Genomic DNA, 18,901 nt, shown 5'->3' on the forward strand with positions numbered 1-18,901 from the left:
AGGAAAAATTCATGAATTTGGAAAAAGTTCGTGAAAATGAAAAACGTTCAATAATTTGAGAAAAAAGTTCATGAATTTTAGGAAAAGTTCACAAATTCTGGAAAAAATCACGGATTTTTTTGGCAAACAGTTCACAATTTAGAAAATGTTTGCAAAAATGAATAAATTTTATGATTTTTCTAAAAAAAAGTAGCAAATCTGGAAAGAAGATTGTAATAATGGAAAGTCAAATTTTTTGAGAAGAAGTTCATGAATTTGAGGAAGTCCACGCATTTAAAAAAAATAAATAGAAAAATAAAAATAAAAATACAAAAAATGGAAAAAAAATTCAAAGAATAAGCGGCCAACACGAAACACATAGCCCCCTAAAAAAGAGCTACAACGTGTTATATGTGCCGGCGGCCGATTCTTTCCAAGGTTGTGTACCAGTTGTCAAATGGCCTTCAAACTATGTGAACCTGTTCTTTTACAATATTTGTTAGGCCATCTCTGTTTGGTGCTTAAACTGGGCGCTATGGATCAAAATATGAGATATATTTGACCCAAACTTTTGCATGTACACTAGATTTAGAGTCTGGTGCATAAGAGAACACAATTTTTTTTTTGCGAAACTCAACTCAACTCAACTTTTAAGTTGTGTCAGCATCCCGAGAGTAGTGTCCTTTGATGCGAGAGAAAGTACTCTCGTTTTCTTATATGGACATTTGTATTAATTGCTAGTTTTCTTTAAATGTGTCGATAGTTTTTTTTTTGGCGAGTGTGTTGATAGCATTCTTGCATTGGAGATGACCTTAGAAGCCCAATTAGATGGTCAACGTGTGTACTGATGCCAAGTTGGATCCTAACATTTTTATTTGTGTGACTGTGGAAATAGAAATAAATAGAATATAATAGTGATACGTGTGGAAATGCACATTGAAATGCTTGAAGGTTGGCTGCTAAAGCTATCTTAGTTGACAGGACTTCATTTCCATCGGACAACAGTGCACTGAAGGTAAAATTAATCAAATTCTACGTGATCAAGAAGTTAAGGCGCGCCTTTTCGGAGCTAAATAGTTTATTAGCTCTACATGCCGGGTCTGTTGCTAAGTGTTTTTTTAGCGCGATAGAAACATATTTCCTCCGTTCCGAATTACTTGTCGCAGGTATGATATATCTAGATGTATTTTAATTCTAGATATATCCATTTTTATGACGAGTAATTTGGATGCAACTGGCGCTCCAGTCCCATGGTGTTGTACACATGTCATGCATATCGTGGATGCACGACGATAATACTCTACTGCTATAGTTATCCAAACGTCAGCTCGCGGCCAAAGATGATGGGATCCACCTACTACCACACTCGCCAGCACCAGCACAATTCCATTTTCCACCTACACGCCCTCTTGTACGCATGCACTCGTGTCACCCGTATCAACCTGGCAAGCTGCATGCTGGCAAAGCTACCATCCAAGTCACACCGATCAAGCTCGCGACGTGGGCACGCTGCATGCAGCGACGCCGCCACGTCGCCTTCACGTTGCCACGTCGCCACCGAGCTCCCACGCATAAATATCGTCCATCCATGTCTATCTATCGATCCCATCTCATAGAATCATACTCATTCACCTTTTTTTAAGCTAGGGCAGCAGCCATGGGTGTCAAGTGTGGTGTGGTCGTGTGGTGTCTCCTGCTCGCCGGGCTCCTTCTCCTGGCCGTGGCCTCCGCGGCGGAGCGGGACACGGAGAAGGAGAAGGAGGAGGAGATCCGGTTGTGCAAGAAGGTCTGCGACTGGAAGGCGGGGGAGGACACCGGGAAGGCCAGGGAGTGCAAGGAGCAGTGCGAGCGCCGCCGCCACGGCCACGAGCTGCTCCAGGAAGACGGCGACAGCTTCGACAGCTGTGTGAGCCAGTGCCGGGGCCATGGGGGCTGGTGGGGAAAGGAGCGGTGGGACCGGTGCAGGCGGATATGCAGGCAAAGCCAAGAAGGGGAGGGGGGCGACGACGACTTCGACGAGGGCCACAACGCCGACGACAGGTGCGAGAGGATGTGCCAGCGCTACCACGACCGGCGGGAGAAGAAGCAGTGCATGTCTGCATGAAAGGCTGCAGATATGGCGAGTCCGGCCTCCTCGTCTTCGACGACGGCCATGAACACGGAGACCGCTGCCAAACACAGTGCAAGCGCTTCCGCCCGGGTCATACGACAGGCAGCAGGGCATCGAAAAGTGCCAGTGCCAGCAGAAGGAGGAGGAGGAGGTGATGAACCACCACGGCGGCGGTGGCCATGGCCACGGAGACCGCTGCCAAACGCAGTGCAAGCGCTTCCTGCGCGGGTCGTACGACAGGTGGCAGTGCACTGAGAGGTGCCAGAGCCATCAGCAGGACGACGAGGAGCTGATGAACCACCACGGCGGCGGTGGCCATGGCCACGAAAGCAGCAGCTGCGAGCAGAAATGCCAGCAGCGACACCGCCACGAGTACGATAGGCAGCAGTGCGTGCGAGACTGCAAAAGCGGCGGTGGCGGCGGCGCCGGTGGGCGTGGCCGCGAGGGCGACGAGCGCCAGCACGACAGGGGGATGGTGGTCGAAGCCATCCTCGAGGAGGTGTAACGGCTGGATGAAAGTAGCCAGCTCTTTCCAGGAGCTCGACCTCTTTACCGGTCTTGCATCTTGCCATGCGTACGTGGTAGGTGCATGTGTGAGCTAGAATAAATTGCGGTAACTAGAAGTGGCTCTCCAGCCTTGGAGAGAGCCTGTGTACGAGGAATCAATCTGGAAAGCAATGTGGTGATGTGTCATGTGTGATAAATAAAATAAGCAACGTTTCGAAATTAAGCCCCCAAAATATCTGAATCAGCTCAAGATATATGTAGGTATGTGGTTGAATTTTTCTTTCACAATTACTACGAATACATTTTCGTCCCAAGTATTATAGACTGGACTCATGTGTATGTATGGTAAAATCTCTTGTTTTCATGGTACCCGTCTCAAGCGTCCGGGCGGATGGCTTGGTCACTGGCCGAGAAAAAAAGCGACACACGACACAGGCGGGCACCTCAAACGAGTGTTAAACATCCAGGGCTGACCGGCACCTTTCATATCCAGCCCAAATATGGGCGAATATGGACGCGCCTGGGTGTGTCTGTCATGTCGGACTGACGATGGGGTTCCACTCGGAATCGCCTGAAAACTCGGTGGTCCGAAACTCGTCTTCTTCGTCGGACCGATGATGTGGCGTGGCGCCGCTCCGGCGGGCCGTTTAGTGCCCTAGCCCGGCTATTTAAATCGATCATAGGCACCGAAATCATATACGACCACATTTTCCCCCTCGCGTCCGCCGCCAGCGCACTTTCCAATCGCCCTCCGCTACCCTAGTAGTCATGCCTCCACGCCGGGTTAGGAGCTACCTATATCTAACGCCGGAGCGCTGGCTGCAGCTTCTTGAGTAGGTTCGGGCAAGGCGCGAAGGCCGGATCGCCGCGGGGCTACCTTCGGACGCGGTGGATCCGGAGGACTTGGAGGTGGAGGATGTCGGGGATGCTGGGGACGCAGATCTGCAGGCGATCCTCGATTCCCTTTGGTCGAAACCGGAGGCGGAAGCCAACCACAGTCGTCTGCAGGAGGCGGAGGCGGAGCACGCCGCGGTCTTCGATAAGATGCTCGCGTATATGGATGAGGAGGAGCCGGAGCCCTTCTATGCGCCCATCTACCCGCCGCTCGGTACCGACGTCGTTGACATCTCCGACGATGAAGTGTAGCTAGCGTGTCCTAGCACGTAGGTTTATTTTACATCATTTGTATGGATGTAGGGAATTAAATATGAAAAACTCGGATGCATAGCATCAAGTAGGAGGCGTGACCGGTCACTGTCCGTGGAAACGTCCAGTCGTGTCCGTGAACATTTCAGGGGTCGAATTTGCTGTTCGCGGCTGTAGATGCTTTTCGCACCAATTATACAAAATCATGGCAAAAAATATTGGAGATAAAAAATAGTCAAGCACATTTGTCAGCGCTAGTACCATTACTAAGTGATGGTTGTGGTTGATCCATGCTTGAATATCAATATTTTTGGTATTGCTAAATATGTGTACCGCGCATGACGCCATCCTGACATGAGCCTGATATGGCTCGTGTGTCCACGGGTGTGCCTCAATTTGGGCACGTTATATGCTCGGCCCGACCATCTTATGAAGTGCTTGCAATTCACTCGGCTACTTGATGTGGGATTAAAATGTTGAGCTGCGTTCTCCGTCCTCCTTAATTGTTAAATTGAATTAGAGCATCTTTTTTTTTTAGAATCGCCTGAGGGAGTTTCCCCACCAAAATATATTACTCAAAGTGACCAATACGCGAGAAGAGTGGTTCATTTTACCCGCAAAAAAAAAGTGATCCAGTTTATAAGAAAAACTGGATCGAAAACCATAACAAGTTAACCATGTTTGTGGGGAAAACTGGACCAAAAACCATACAAGTTACAAGAGAAAATCAGATGAAGTAAAAAGGACTGGATCGAAAACCATAACAAATTGATCTTGTTTATAAGAAAAACAGGGCCGGAGACCATACAAGTAACAGGGGAAAAGAAGAAGAAAAAATGCACCAAGGACAAGGCACGGCCTACTTAGCTGACATAAGACCATCACCATAAAATACACAAGTAGATGAGGAGTACCTACGAGGGATCACAATACCAAGATTTTACAAACAGCCTAACCCACCGGTATGCGTACCAACCCCCACGGCACAACCCAGAAGCGTCCACAATCAACAAGTGCCAAACAAACACGAACCTTGACTAGGAGCTCCGCCATAGAAGATTGAACGATTAGCAAGATTGTGAGGCATCATGCGCCATCATTGAGCAAAGCTGAACCGAGACTACACCATGAGCACGAACCTCGCTACAACGATAGGCATGAGACGGTCTTGAGCAAGCAACACTAGGGACGACACAACACGCAAAGGCCAAGGGCGGATGGATGGCAGCGAAGGGCTCACTATGACACCTTAAGGAAGGTGAACCACGTTCGTAGACCACATCGGCAATGGACTTTCGTCCGTAGCCCACACCAAACGGACCAGGTACAACTCGAAGGCCATGCCCCCAAGAAGGGAAGTGACGCCGGACTGACGTCGCTGTGGTTAGCTGACGCTGGGGCCAGCAGGGATTTCTCCCGGAGCAAGACCAGATCCAGCCTGACAAGGCAGCGGAGAAAGATCACGGAAGACTTAGCATTTAGTACTTTCCCATATCGACGCCTATCCATATTAACCAATTGACCAACTTGGAACAATACTGGCGTGTTGACCCTCTCCTTTGTAGGGGGTACAGGCAATGTGGGCGATGGTGATGAGAGGAAACCCTCCTCCTCCTCCTCCTCCTCCAGCATCGTAGTGATGTGTCGACCATCGTGCTCCTCCTATGTTGTGAACTTGTCAAGTAGTTGTTTCTTATGTTTTGTGTTCGTCTATGGATTAGAGTGAACTTGGGAACTATGTTTTGAACTTGTTGGGAGCTAAGTTGTGAACTTGTTGCTATATATGACTTCAGTTCGACCGTGATGTCACTTTGAGTTATCTATATGTCACACCATGTATATTTGATATGTTTTATGAAATTATGTCAAACAATGTATATGTGTTGTTTGTGGATTGCAGAGACTTAGGACAAAACAAATGGTTGATTGTTGTGTTGGTATTTTTTTTTTCCGAGTACATCACTCGACGGCACAAGGATTTGACGAGTACACATCTCGGCAGACGCGGCGCATGGGTTCTGCAGGCAACTTCACATCTTTCCCGAGAGCATCATCACTCAGAAAGACATGCGACATGGCAAGAGCTTAGCACACATGAAGAACTCTCTCCAGTACGTTACCGGCCGTGCTCGATAAACATTTACTGCAGGGAAAAGGTGTTTTCGTAAATAGTTTGAAGAGTACATGATTATAAGTCTCGGCAAATGTGGAGTGGACGTCACGGAGCCGTCAATTGCAAACAGCCGTGCCACGTGGCTCGTCTTTGCCGTGTGCCGCATTGCAATCTCAGCATTCTCTTTGTATGCCGAGTGCTTTCGTCTAAGCCGAGTGTTGCCTAGAGGGGCTCGGTAAATTCTCTCATATGCCGTGCACTATTGTGTGCCGAGAGCCGTACTCGGCTTATATGTCTTTTGCCGTGATCCCGTGTTCCCGCACTCGGCTTAGACAAAAGAACTCGGTAACAATGATTTTTCCAGTAGTGTGTATGCATGGAGGCAGGAGAACATCCATGCCGTTGAGACAAGGTATGTGCTGGACCACCCATTTGTTTTCGTGTTTTTTGTTTCTTATCTCTGTTGACCCGACGCAATCAACCGGAATTGAGTTCGAGGAAAGGCAAGAATTACATCTGCCATCCGCCCGAATTGTTTTCCACACAACAGAAACCGTCAAGTTGTAATCATGATCAGAAAGCCATTGCTTGCAACAATGAAACCGCTCATGTGATGAAGTCGCATGGAATAAGAGATAATGAGCATACAAACAAACAATGAAGATATACGAGTGCTCATGATTCATGTGATAATTTCAGATTGGATTTGGTCCGTGGGAAGAGTTTTTTTTAAGGGGATGCGCGATCTTTAGGACCTGAAGTGAATCACAGCAGGAGAAGTCATAACGAGCCCCTCTGTAATCCTCTCCCTCAGCAGATCCTTCTTCCTGCTCGTCCTTGTATACTTCGACAAACAACCGTCCCTCTTGAGGCCGAATTCTTCAGTGCAGAAGTCGCACACCTTCGTGTCATGCAGAGATATCTCCTTCATGTTCACCGCAACACTCATGACACGCTTGACGTATCTAATGAAGCGGTGGGCGGATTGGAAGCCGTAGATGGTTAGCCTGGCCAGATTCTCATGCTTGAAATCAGCACCTAGAGATGGCTCCCATTGCACATCCCTTTTCTTGCAGTGAGCGCGCCGTGTCTTAGCACCGCACCCGTGATCGCGCACCGATAGGCACATCTCCTCCAAGGACGGCGCGCCTTCAAGGAAAAACAATGTCCATGCGATGTCGCACCCTTTGGGAAGAAAGTCCAGATTCACGCGCCGTAGACTACCGAGCACTGGGCTGAGCCATTCCGGGCACTCTGGCTGGACCCATATCTGGGACAAATCGAACAAAGGGGTTGGTGAGTGCAAGATGCACATAAGTTACTTTCTCAAATGATATAGACTAGACCGTAAACGAAATATAATGTAAAACAGTCCATATTGCTACCAGAGAGATCATATATAACACCATGATTGGAGATTTGGAGTGAGTTGAACACACGTACCATTTCGCTTTGAAAGTCCAGATGCATATCGCTAATGGAGGTGACATTAATGAGCAGTTGGCTTAGATCGATTCTCTCGTCTGTATCGTTCGAAAGATAAGTATTAGTGAGGCTTAGCATCGAGAGCTGCGGGACATAACCAAAAAATAAGGGATCTTCGTCAAAGGCCCAATTATCATAGACCATCCGCCGGAGCTTCGGCAGCCAGATGAGCTCCACCGTGCCGAACCTGCCGTAGGAAATCTCGAGCTCGACGAGGCGCCCGTGCTCTAGCTGCAGCACCGACTCGACGCCGCCGTCACACTCGAAGAGATGCAAAGACTCCAGACGCTCACATGCGGCAAGGATGCTGGAGATGGCGTCGGGGTCGCTAAACCTCAGGTTCTCCAGGTGCAGCCGTGTGAGCCCGGCGAAGGCCTCGGGGCAGGCGCGGAGGAAGGTGCTGAACCGCTTCGCGTAGCCGATGAGGTAGCCGTCGACGCACTTGTTGAAGTCCTCCGTGATGATCTTGAACTCGGCGGCGCCCACCCTGTTCATCGCCATGGCGCGGGCGACGGAGGTGCCGATGGAGATGCAGTCGTCGAGTTGCAGGAAGAACTTGAGCTTCAGCTTGCTGATGGGCATGTTGGGAGGCCTCGCGTCAAGGATCCTGTGCGTTACGTCGGCGACCGAGCAGTTTGTCCGGGCCACCATGGCCCTGCTCATGCTGAAGTCGGCGTCCTCCGCGGCGGCGGGTAGAGCGGAGTAGACGTCGATGGCGATCCGGGAGAGCATGGCGGGGAGGTGGAGCGTCCGCTTGGAGAGGAGGCAGGTCCTGACGGCGTCCAGCGCGCACACCCTGTCGAGGATGTTGAGCAGCATGTCGTCCGATAGCTCGCTCAGCCTGTCAACCCCATTACCGGCAGCTTCTTCATGCAGCTGCATGCAACCAGGGAGATGCGTACGATGATGGTAGATCTGTTCATAATCCGTCTGAGTTACATCTACGAGAGAATTAACAAGAACAGCACTCAAGCACGACTTACATCACCGTTGGTGTGGAGACCCTTCATGGCGATTGGAGGAGGGTGTTGCCGGCTACTAGGGCCGGCGGCGGCGTAGTACTTTCCTTGTGCATGCAAAGGGGGCAAGAGGAGATGGTTTAGGGACGTTTTGCAACCGGACTCTCAACCAAAAATGCTAGACTTAGGTTAAGCCATTTTTTCTAAAGACTTAGGTTAAGCCTTTTAAGTCCCCTATATGTAATTCCCATTCATCCTAACCAAACGCCCATACATCGCGAATCAACCTGTGGTTAAGTTGGTTAGGTGGACTGTGGTATCCCCAACCCACCAGGGTTCAAATCCTGGTGCTCGCATTATTCCTGAATTTATTTCAGGATTTCCGGCGATGCGCTTTCAGTGGGAGGAGACGTTCCCGTCGACGACGAGGCGCCTACGGTGACTTCGTAAATCTCAAGATGATATGCCGGCTCAGTCTCTCGGAGGTGCTCATGCGCTACAGTACTGGGCCGGCCCGTTCTCGCTCGATCATTTTTTTCGTTTCCATTTTCCTTCGGTTTTTCATGAGTTTTCTTTTGTCTTTTTTTTTTCATTTTTTCTTCACATTTTTCTTTTGGGTTTATTTGTTCTTTTTTGGTTTCCTTTGTTTTCTTCGATTTGTTTTTTGCTTCTTTGTTGGCTTCTTATTGGGTTTTTTCTTTTGGGTTTATGTTTTTCTTTTGTTTTTTTTCACCATTTTTCTTCGTTTTTTCATTTGTCTTCGTTATACTTTTGTTTTCCTTTGTTTTTGATGATTTTCTTCGGTTTCTTTTCTTTTTTTCATTTTACTATTGATTCCTTCTTGGTTTTCACCATTTTTCCTTTTCTTCTTTTCGGTTTCTTTGTTGAGAGACTTGGTTTTCCCAGAGCACCTCATGGTTGTGGTGGCGACCCTTGCACTGCACTGCTCCTTGCACTCCTTAGCCTTCCGTTGTCCTTCTACGCCTTCCAGTCGCATTCCTTCTTGCACCACCGGGCCTCCTCCTTCGTGTCCGGAGCCTCGGAGGCCACGGCCAGGAGAAGGAGCCCGGCAAGCAAGAGACACCGCACGACTACATCACGCTTGACTCCCATGGCTGATGTTCTAGCTTAAAACAGGAAGATGAGTATGAGTCTATGAGGCCAACTCCAACCATCGACCCCAAATGGACGTCCGTTTTGTTTGGATTTTGTCCATTTGGGTCGGCAAAACGTACACGCACGTAGGACGGCGGCGAAATGGCGAATGCCAAAGGGGTTGGAGTGGCTGCGTCTGCGGCGGCCGGATGACGACCCGACCTTGTGGTCGTGCTTCCCCTTGCCGGGGATCCACTTCCAGACCATAGCCGCTGGCGAGGAGGTGGAAGAGCGATGGCCCGGGGGACTAGGGTTTGCTCGTGCCAGGACTTGAGGAGGCATGCGGGCTCGGAAGCGGAACTGTGGACTGGCCGGTCCACAGCTTCCACATTATAAAGGACGACGACCAAGTGGATGGGTGGTTGGCAAGTGGATCGACCCACGTTTGCGCCGTAAATGTGGGCGGTAGGAGATAGGTGGGCGACCGAGACAAGGAGAGAATGGGCGTCCATTTGTTGTTTGTCTGAACGTAAATCGGACGCAAGTTTGGGTCGAAAGTGGGTCAAAATAGACACCAAACGGATAAATTTTGTGGACAAACGCGTTTTGGGTCGTTGCTTCTGTCCGTTTGAATCAACACAGACACGACAAGACAGAACGAGGTCAGCGTTGGAGTAGGCCTGAGATGAGATTGATAGATGAACATGGACGGGCGATATTTGTGCGCAGGAACTCGAGGGCGTCGCGGGAACGTGAAGGCGCCGTGGCGGCATCACTGCATGCAGCGCGCCCACGTCGCTAGCTCAATTGTTGTGACCTGGCTCGTAGCTTTGCCAGCTTGCCGCTCGCTACGTTCACAAGGGACACACACGAGTGCTACAAGAGGGCGCGCAGGCGGAAAATGGACTTGGGCTGGTGCTGGCGAGTGTGTTAGAGCATCTACAGCTGGGTGCTTCAAACACTTCTCAAACACCGGCCTGTTTACTGACTGGTCATGAAATTTTGATTCACCTGGACGTCTCAAACGGGTCTGAAATGCCTGGGCTGACCGGCAGCCTTCATATATATTCACCCAGTGTTCGAACGTGCTCACCCCGCCCTCATCCCAAATTGCACCAAATCCATCCCTGAGTTGCCGGGTCCATTTTCTTCTCCTCTCTTCTTCCTCCTTCGCGCCGTCCGCCCCGTAGCTCCGCCGCCGCCCCTCTCCGCGGCCATTCCCAGTCTCTGCGCCACCAGCTCTGGCAGAGCAGTCCTCTCTCCCGTCCTCGCTGCGGGGGGTGTCGTCGTCGGCCCGGACGCCACCGTGATACGTCTGGCAACTCTCTGGCTCCGCCTTGCGCTTGATGTGTTCGACACATTGTCTGACCGGATTTTATTTTATTTTTATTAGGGAATGTAGAGATCGGATTTTGGCATGGTACGAAACACTATTAAGATGGCCTTAAATGAAAAGGGTTTCAACATGAAAAGGTTTCGTATCATCAAATTGAGCAACTTTGATGTTTGGGTCACCACCATTTGACCTCATCTTAGGATACATAACTGTGTTCAAGGTTCTAAAATTTTATATTCAGATCACTGTTTGGCTGATTACGCCCCTCAAGACGGCCTCATAAGAAGAAATGTTCTACATGAGTTGTCTTTGTCTCGTCAAATCGAATCAGTTGATTTTGGTATAAAAGTCATCCCAATCCAAATTCGTATGCAAAAATTAAAGGCAACACTCTGCGGACCGGTCCTGAGTGAAATAGTGACACGAGGGACTAGACACCCACCTAGGTGGTGTCTGATGGGTCGCGTGAGTTATTCGGCCTTTGCCGGTTGAATGAAGCTCGCCGGTGAAAAGCTTGCCGGTCTAATGAAAAGCTTGCTGGCGTTAAAGCTTGCCGGCGTGAAAATCTTGCCGACGTCAAAGCTTGCCGGCCGAGTGAAGAGCTTGCCGGCTAAGTGAAAAGTTTGCCAGCGTGTAAAGCTTGCCGGTTGAGTGAAAAGCTTGCCGGCTAAGTAAAAAGTTTGCCAGCGTGTAAAGCTTGCCGGTTGAGTGAAAAGCTTGCCGGCTAAGTAAAAAGTTTGCCAGCGTGTAAAGCTTGCTGGCGTGAAAATCTTGCCGACGTCAAAGCTTGCCGGCCGAGTGAAAAGCTTGCCGGCTAAGTGAAAAGTTTAACAGCGTGTAAAGCTTGCTGGCGTGGAAGCTTGCCCTTGTGAAAACCTTGCCGGTCAAGTGGAAACTATTGGGGTTGCTTTAAACCTTGCAGCCTTTTCTGGTTATCTCATTTATTTATACGGTCAAGTAATGCTTTTTTAACCTTCAAACTATGTAAGGTATGTATAATGGTTTATAAGATAGTCTATCTTAAGTCTTGTATGTAATTTGATAAAATGTATGTGTATATATAATGGATTGTATCTTAGACTTATCTTCAATAACTAGCTATTAATTTGAAAAACTACGATGAGAAATATTGTACTAAAAGATCATCTATTAAATAAGAGAAGACAAGCATTTTCTTATGATTCCTTTCTTCTTCACCTCAGTATTTATCCTACGTGGCACTTAAAATAGCACCATTGCACATGCCCTAATATCGTTTTGGTTGCCACCGCGTTCCGTCCAGCTGAACGAATTTGCTAGAGGGTATGGTTAGGTCTCAGTCGACTGAGATTTAACCAAGTCTCGGTCAAATGACAATGCCGTATAAGAACAAAAAAAATCTCAAAATTTCTTTTTACATGAATCTCAATGTATGATCTCAAGAATATAGCACCGACTGAGACATAACCAAGTCTCAATCGACTTAGAATACTGTTTACTAGAACGCCGCTGCATGCACTGGCACCTATCTCCCGTCCACCTGAAGTCTTGAACTAATTTTCTACAACGCCGGCCGCTGCATGCACTAATTTCATGCCATGCCACGAAGCACAGGCAGCGGCCTGATCTAACTACCCGCAAGCTACGCCAAGATCCACGTCCCACTACCTGACCGACCCAGCTGGTAGCTAGAGCCCGCCGACCCCGACGCGCCTGGCACCAGCCGCAGCCTACACGAGCAAGGAGGCGATCCAGAAGATGGAGATCGACGACCTCCTCTCCGAGATCCTCCTCCGCCTCCCGCCGGAACCATCTTCCCTCCCGCGCGCCTCCCTCGTCTCCACTCGCTGGCGCCGCCTTCCTCCGTCGCTTCCGCGCTCGGCACCGCTCCCACGCGCCCCTCCTCGGCGGCTTCTTCACCGACTACCCCACCTTCGCGCACCGCAACAACTTCGTTTCCTTCGTCCCGACGGTGGATCCCCCCAACCGCGTCCGCTTCCCCTTCCCGGTCGCCGACTTCCCCTGCATACTATTCAGCTGCCGCCACGGCCTCGTGCTCGCCGCCTCGGAGCACCGGCAAGGGTTCCTGGTTTGGGACCCCGTCACCAGCGACCAGCACCGCCTCGAAGAACCTCCGGGCCTCGACGCGATGAACGGGGCCGTGCTTCGTGCCGGAGAGGAGGACCATTTCCGGGTCGTCTTGGTAGGCCACGACGAGCATCACACGCAGGCCCTCGCCTGCGTTTACTCATCGCAGACCCGTCAATGGGGCAGCGTCATCTCCGCAACAATTCCACCCGTTGTTTCTATAGTGACGGAAATTCCGGGTGTCCTAGTTGGGGATTCCCTTTACTGGTTGTCTTCTAGGAATCCGGATCATCCGGCTCCCGTTCTTGAGTTCAATTTGGGTACTCAGAGCCTCGCCGCGATACAGCTCCCGGTGAATATGTATGGCCAGGGGAATCACAGCCTCTGGGTTATGCGGGCACAGGATGGTGGCCTTGGATTCCTCTTCCAACTATGGAAGAGGACCAAGACGGACGGAGATGGTGCTGCTAATTCATGGACGATCAACAAAGACTATTCAAATGGACAAGCTACTTTCCTTGAACACGGAGGAGGAGAAGAGGCTACTTTCCTTGAACACGGAGGAGGAGAAGAGGAGCCTGTCGATAGAAGGGATTGTTGAGGACCGTAACGTGGTGTTCTTCAGAACAGCTATCGGCCACTTCATGGTGCATCTTGAGTCACTCTGGTCACTGAGGTGCAAGGAACTTTCCGAAACCCACATCATACATGTGTTTCATCCATTCACAAGTGTCTACACCGCAGCAGATAATAGCACATCTTCATGACACAGGTATAAAAATCTTCCTATAATGGTTGATATAAATGTATCTCACACCTTTAAGTCTTTTCTATTTTGCGGGTGACCTTTTAGTGGTAATAAACATATGTAAATTGGTTCTTTTAACTGCTTGATGATTTCTCAAACACGCAGTGATGTTTTCTAGTGTTTTGTTCCAATACTTGTGTGGCACAATTGTTTGAGATGTTTAGGATCTTGATAAACATTCTTTGGTCGTGGCTAGTTTCATTTATGTTTGTTATTCCATTATTTCTGCTTCCCTAACCAATGGGTCATCAGTGTTCTATTTTCTCGTGATTTTTTTAAATAAAACTATGGGTGTGTGTCCCTTCTTTGGGAAAAGAAAAAATGTAGCATTTTTTTCTAATATACCCATGGCATTACTATTATTTATCCTGCACAACATGGTTTGAGTTAGAGCTAGAAAAAAAACAAATTATCAATTCACTCTATGATTCGTGGAATAAAGGAATGAATAAATTCTAAAATGGTTTGTATAATAATTGAACCAAATATCATGTTTCATGCATGTTGAGGTGTATGAGAATCATATAGCAGTATTATTAGTGCATAGCTGCATATATTCATGCCTGCTCATTTATGAGAATGTTGTCATGCTAAGTAGAAATACTTCCCCTTTCCCTTGTTTCATGTATACTCTATGTTTTACTTTTACTGGTCCATGGCCTTTGAAAGTCTTCTACTAATGGTTATGGATCTATCAAAGTACAGTGTGATTGCATGTTTCCTCCTCTACATAGGTAACTGAGAACTAACAAGTGATAGAATCTGCGCAGTGTTGGGGTTAACTTAATTTAATGGGCTTATAGTTGCCCATCCAACATTTCTGCTCATTTGGATCGATATGTTATTTCCGAAATAGTGGTTGTCGCATTACTTGAAGAGTGTCTCGTCCTTCAGTCTTATACTATCGTTATTGCGTCAGTAAATTTTATGCCATTTTATGCTTTAGCTTCCTGATATTGTAGTTTTATGTATAAACATTGTAGTATATTTTCGCACCGGGTCTCTTTGCCAGTCTGGATATCTAACTGCTATTAGTTTCTTATATCGTTTGTCCAGTCCAAACTAGATGTTGCCATTGTTGCACAGTTTATTTTCTTCGATTTTGGTCAGTATAAATGTTTAATATTACATATTGATTACATCACCAAAATGACATTACTAGATTAATCATATTGACTACTATTTTTTTATTGGACTAACATATGTTGTAATCAAAATGTATTGACCAAAGTTTGGCTGTTGATATTGTGCACTTAAAGGAAATTTATGCCTATGTTGCAGCAAAAGAAGGATCAATCGATTAGTTGATGCTTGGCGTGTTGCTATGGTTATGGTCGTAGTAGGCCCTTTCCACAGGAGCCCCCACCGCAGTCTGGTTTATCACGTCAAGGCCTGCCAGTGCCTTGCCTGCAAACATCGCGGTCAGTTCTAATTGTATTCCGTTAATCCAAGCCTTTGGCAATGAACTCTTATGGTCTCTTTTTTTTCAATCGAGATTGTTTTCTTGATAACTACTATTGTAATAAACTCAGTAATAAGTTTGGCTGCATGTGTCTATGATGCAGAGGCCGGGTGTAACTAAAGCTTCCATTATCTAAAAAATGTCTAATGGTTTGGCCACTTCAAAGAAACGATAAAGAGAGACAACCATTGCCTTCGTCGCATCTTCTGCGTCGGGCCCCACCCCACCGTGTCGTCGGTCACCGGAGATCCATCTGTGTCTTCTGTGCAAGCCAGAGAGGAAGTTGTATTAGCCACTGATAGACGGGGTACATATGTCACGCGAAGTTCGTAGGAAGGTTTTATTTTAGTACAAGTACGTACGAAGGTTGTATTGGATATCTGGTATAACATCACACCTATGACATCCAATAAATATATTTGGGAGAGCCTATAATAAGCACATATAAGAAATGTTTTTTGGAATCTGCTTGAGATGCTCTAACCCAGTTTAACTGTAAAAGTAACCCAAAAAAGGTTCCCGCTTCATATTATAAAGCAACCATCACCGATTACAACCGAGAGACCGATACAAACACACACCATCACCGCACATAACACACAAGCTCAAGACAAGATACAAAGGCGTCGAGCACCGACACACCACCTCACCGACAATCAAGCAAACTACAGATGAGCGAGGAAGACCGCTTGGAGCCGACAGAGACCTCCACCATGAGAATCTACATTAGAGAGGTGAGACGGACAACAATGAAGCCAAGACTACAAAGTGGTGCTTCTCAGAAAGGTACGACCATGGATAGCCGCCATCGCCCAATCCCGAAGATCAGGATTTCACCAGGAGCAAGACAACATGAGTGGGAATACCGTAACGGAACCTTCGGGAAGAATACAACGTCAACGGCCGCCGCCACCGTCGGCCAGTCAAAGGACTGGGCAAGTGGTATACCCCGGCGCTCACACCCCTCTGCCGCGCCCTAACTCCATCAGCCACCCGCGTGGCCATGGTTGCCCGCCCGCACCTGAGACGCACACTCTGCCTCAAACGTCGTGCCTCCCACCGTCTGGGTCGCCGCCCTACAATCCGACATCCCCATGACCAACCAAGGCACCAGCTTTGGCCTTAACAACGCCCAAACCACCGGCGGAGCCGCCAGCGACCGCCTTGTCCCGAAGAATGTCAGACCGGAGACCAAGCAACACTAGGCCGGGGAAAGGGGGAGGAGTAGGAGCAGATCGAGTCCACGACCAGCACCCCTGCCGGCGACGGAGGGCCACCCCAGGAAAGGCCCCACCGCAGTCCGGTATATCAAATCAAGCCCCGTCGATGCCTTGTCTGGGAACAACGCGCTTGATTGTGGTTGTACTTTGTCAATCCAAGCCCTTGGCAATAAACTCTTATGGTCTCTTATTTATTTAATCGAGATTGTTTTTCATGATAATGTAATAAACTCGTTAATAAGTTTGGCTGGATGGGTCTATGATGCAGAGGCCGCGTGTAACAAAATCAGCTTCCATTATCTAAAAATGGTCCGGCAATGGTTTGGCCTCTTGAGAGAAATAATAATGGGGGACCACCATTGCCTTGTCGCCGCCGCAACTTCAGGGTCGGGCCCTTGTTCGCTGGAGATTCATCCGTGTCTTACGTGCATGCGAGAGAGAAAGAGAATTAGCCAGCGACATGGGTGCATATGTCAGGCTAAGTATAAGGAAAGTTGTATCGGAGAAATCCAACAAATTTATTGAGAGCCTAATAAATAAACACATATAGAGGAAGGAAGACTTTTCGGTGGAGTTGGGTTTCACGTAAAAAATATATATTTAGAAACTATATCTTGTGATATATTTTTCATGACATATACCACATATTTAATGCCTTAAATCGATGATCTAGAACTATGCGAATGACTTATTCACCTGGACGGAGGTAGTACCAACAACGTGGAGGGGCTCTTCCACATCCCTTCCTTAATACACAGTACGACACACTCATGCATGTTTGAGAAAAAAGAGGACCAGTTTACAGCTAGCAGAGCAGATCACGTCGCTGCCGGCTACTCCCCGTGCTCTGTTTCTCTGTTTTGGCCGGCGATCACTGTGCGTGCGTAGACGGATCGGTCTCCTGCACTGCACCCCGCCCGCGCCGCCGGCCGTCACCCTCGTCCCCTCCCGCGTCGTCTTCCTTCCACGGCGCCCCTGCTATCTCCGCCAACGTCCACGCCCGGTCGGCCCGCTCCCGAACCGAACGGCCTCACCGTGAGCTCCGTGCTCACGTCGTTGTGCACGCTACGAGCCGTCCATCAAGCACGCTGGCCAGCTGCATGAGTTCTTGGTGAGACCTGGGCTCGGCTCCTCCCTCGCACGTGGACGCTGCCTTGCTTCATTCATTTTGATGGAAATTCTGTCTGGGTTGGGGGGTGCGAGGAGGGTGCTCGACGAAATGGCTACGAGGAACTTGGTGGCTGGAGACGCTATGGTAGCATGTTTGTGCCAGGGCAGGGGATGTGGAGGCTGTGTCATGTGCTGAATTCCTTGGTTGACACGGTTGCCAAGCCTCATTAAGGTATATAAGCTATTTACTTTCTGCGTGTGTGCTGTGAACATTTTTGGTTAGGACAAGTGTATATACCATACCTGCACAATATATTATAAAGATAGTGTCAGGGTGATGCAACATTGCAGCTCAAGTGTTAAGTAGATAGATGTACTCTATGCAGTACTCCCTTCGGTGTTTTTTACTCCGCATATAAGTTTATCTGTTGACCTTCTTAACCGAAGTTGCGAGGAGGAGGTTTGAATACGATTACTGAGTTTCTACATATCAACCCCCTGTGGCCGTTTGCGGTAAGATATTAACTTGCTGCAGCTTTGCTTGATGCAGGTTTAAAACAAATGAGTGAAATAGAAGGGGAAGAATGGCGGAAAACAATGATTATTTATGGCATGCATATGTTACTCCTTAAACCCTAAACCCAGAGGTTTGCTGATAACTTTTCTTAACCTTTTCTCAATACATTTATGCATAGTTTTATATATTGCATTGTAGTCTTTCTGGCATGCATATGTTACTCCTTAATCCTTCCTGTCTTTACTGCTGACTTATATCTGAATTTTATTAGTCGCATACAAAACTGATGCCATGTGGGGCTGCCACTACCAGCACTGGCCCAAGTCATGGAGGGGACGGCAACATCATAGGCTTAGGGACAAGACTCCCTTTTTATGAATTAAGGAGCAGAGCTCCCAATTTCCACGGGTTCAGTCTGAAATTGAAAACATATAGCAACCTTATTACACTGCAACACGCAGCTGCAGCCGGAAACTTATCCAAACACTGCAGCTCCTACAACTGACAAGATTCTGAACATAGCGACTCAGCACCACAGACAAAACTAGAGGATGTTATGGTAGCATGTTATTTCGCAGTTTACAGGAAATTGATAACACAGCGTGCAGCCCCCCACGGGTTTAACCTGAAATTCAAAACATACAGCAACCTTATTACAGTTCAGCAACACATAGCTGCAGCCAGAAACTTTCCAAATACTGCAGCTCCTATAACTGACGAAGTTCTGAACATAGCGACTCAGCGCCACAGGTACGACACCTCCTAATCCTTTTAGTCATGTTTATCAAAGTAGATGATTTACTTTGTAAAGTTTAGTTCTGAAAGAGTTGTTTCCAGTGAGGAAGGTTATGGTCCGTCTTAGAGTCGTCCCACATAATGAGGACTAGTGTGTATTAGTTTGTGAAACAACCAGTAAAACAGAAAGGGACGATTAACTCCAGATTATGTGATTTGCGAACGCGGCTACGAAGGATGGCTGCAAATCAC

The 18,901-nt window shown here is 48.2% G+C and overlaps 1 long non-coding RNA gene and 1 pseudogene across 1 annotated transcript; both read left to right on the top strand.

Moving 5' to 3' along the window:
- Nucleotides 1-1,611: 1,611 nt before the first annotated feature.
- Nucleotides 1,612-2,801, top strand: LOC119314770 (annotated as a pseudogene).
- A 14,355-nt stretch (nucleotides 2,802-17,156) lies between these two features.
- On the top strand, nucleotides 17,157-18,535 carry LOC119318649. The gene is made up of 3 exons (XR_005154179.1): nucleotides 17,157-17,629; nucleotides 17,948-18,044; nucleotides 18,186-18,535. It is a non-coding gene; the product is annotated as an uncharacterized LOC119318649 (long non-coding RNA).
- Nucleotides 18,536-18,901: the final 366 nt, after the last annotated feature.

This window comes from Triticum dicoccoides, chromosome 6A, assembly GCF_002162155.2.
Source record: "Triticum dicoccoides isolate Atlit2015 ecotype Zavitan chromosome 6A, WEW_v2.0, whole genome shotgun sequence".
NCBI lineage: Eukaryota > Viridiplantae > Streptophyta > Magnoliopsida > Poales > Poaceae > Triticum > Triticum dicoccoides.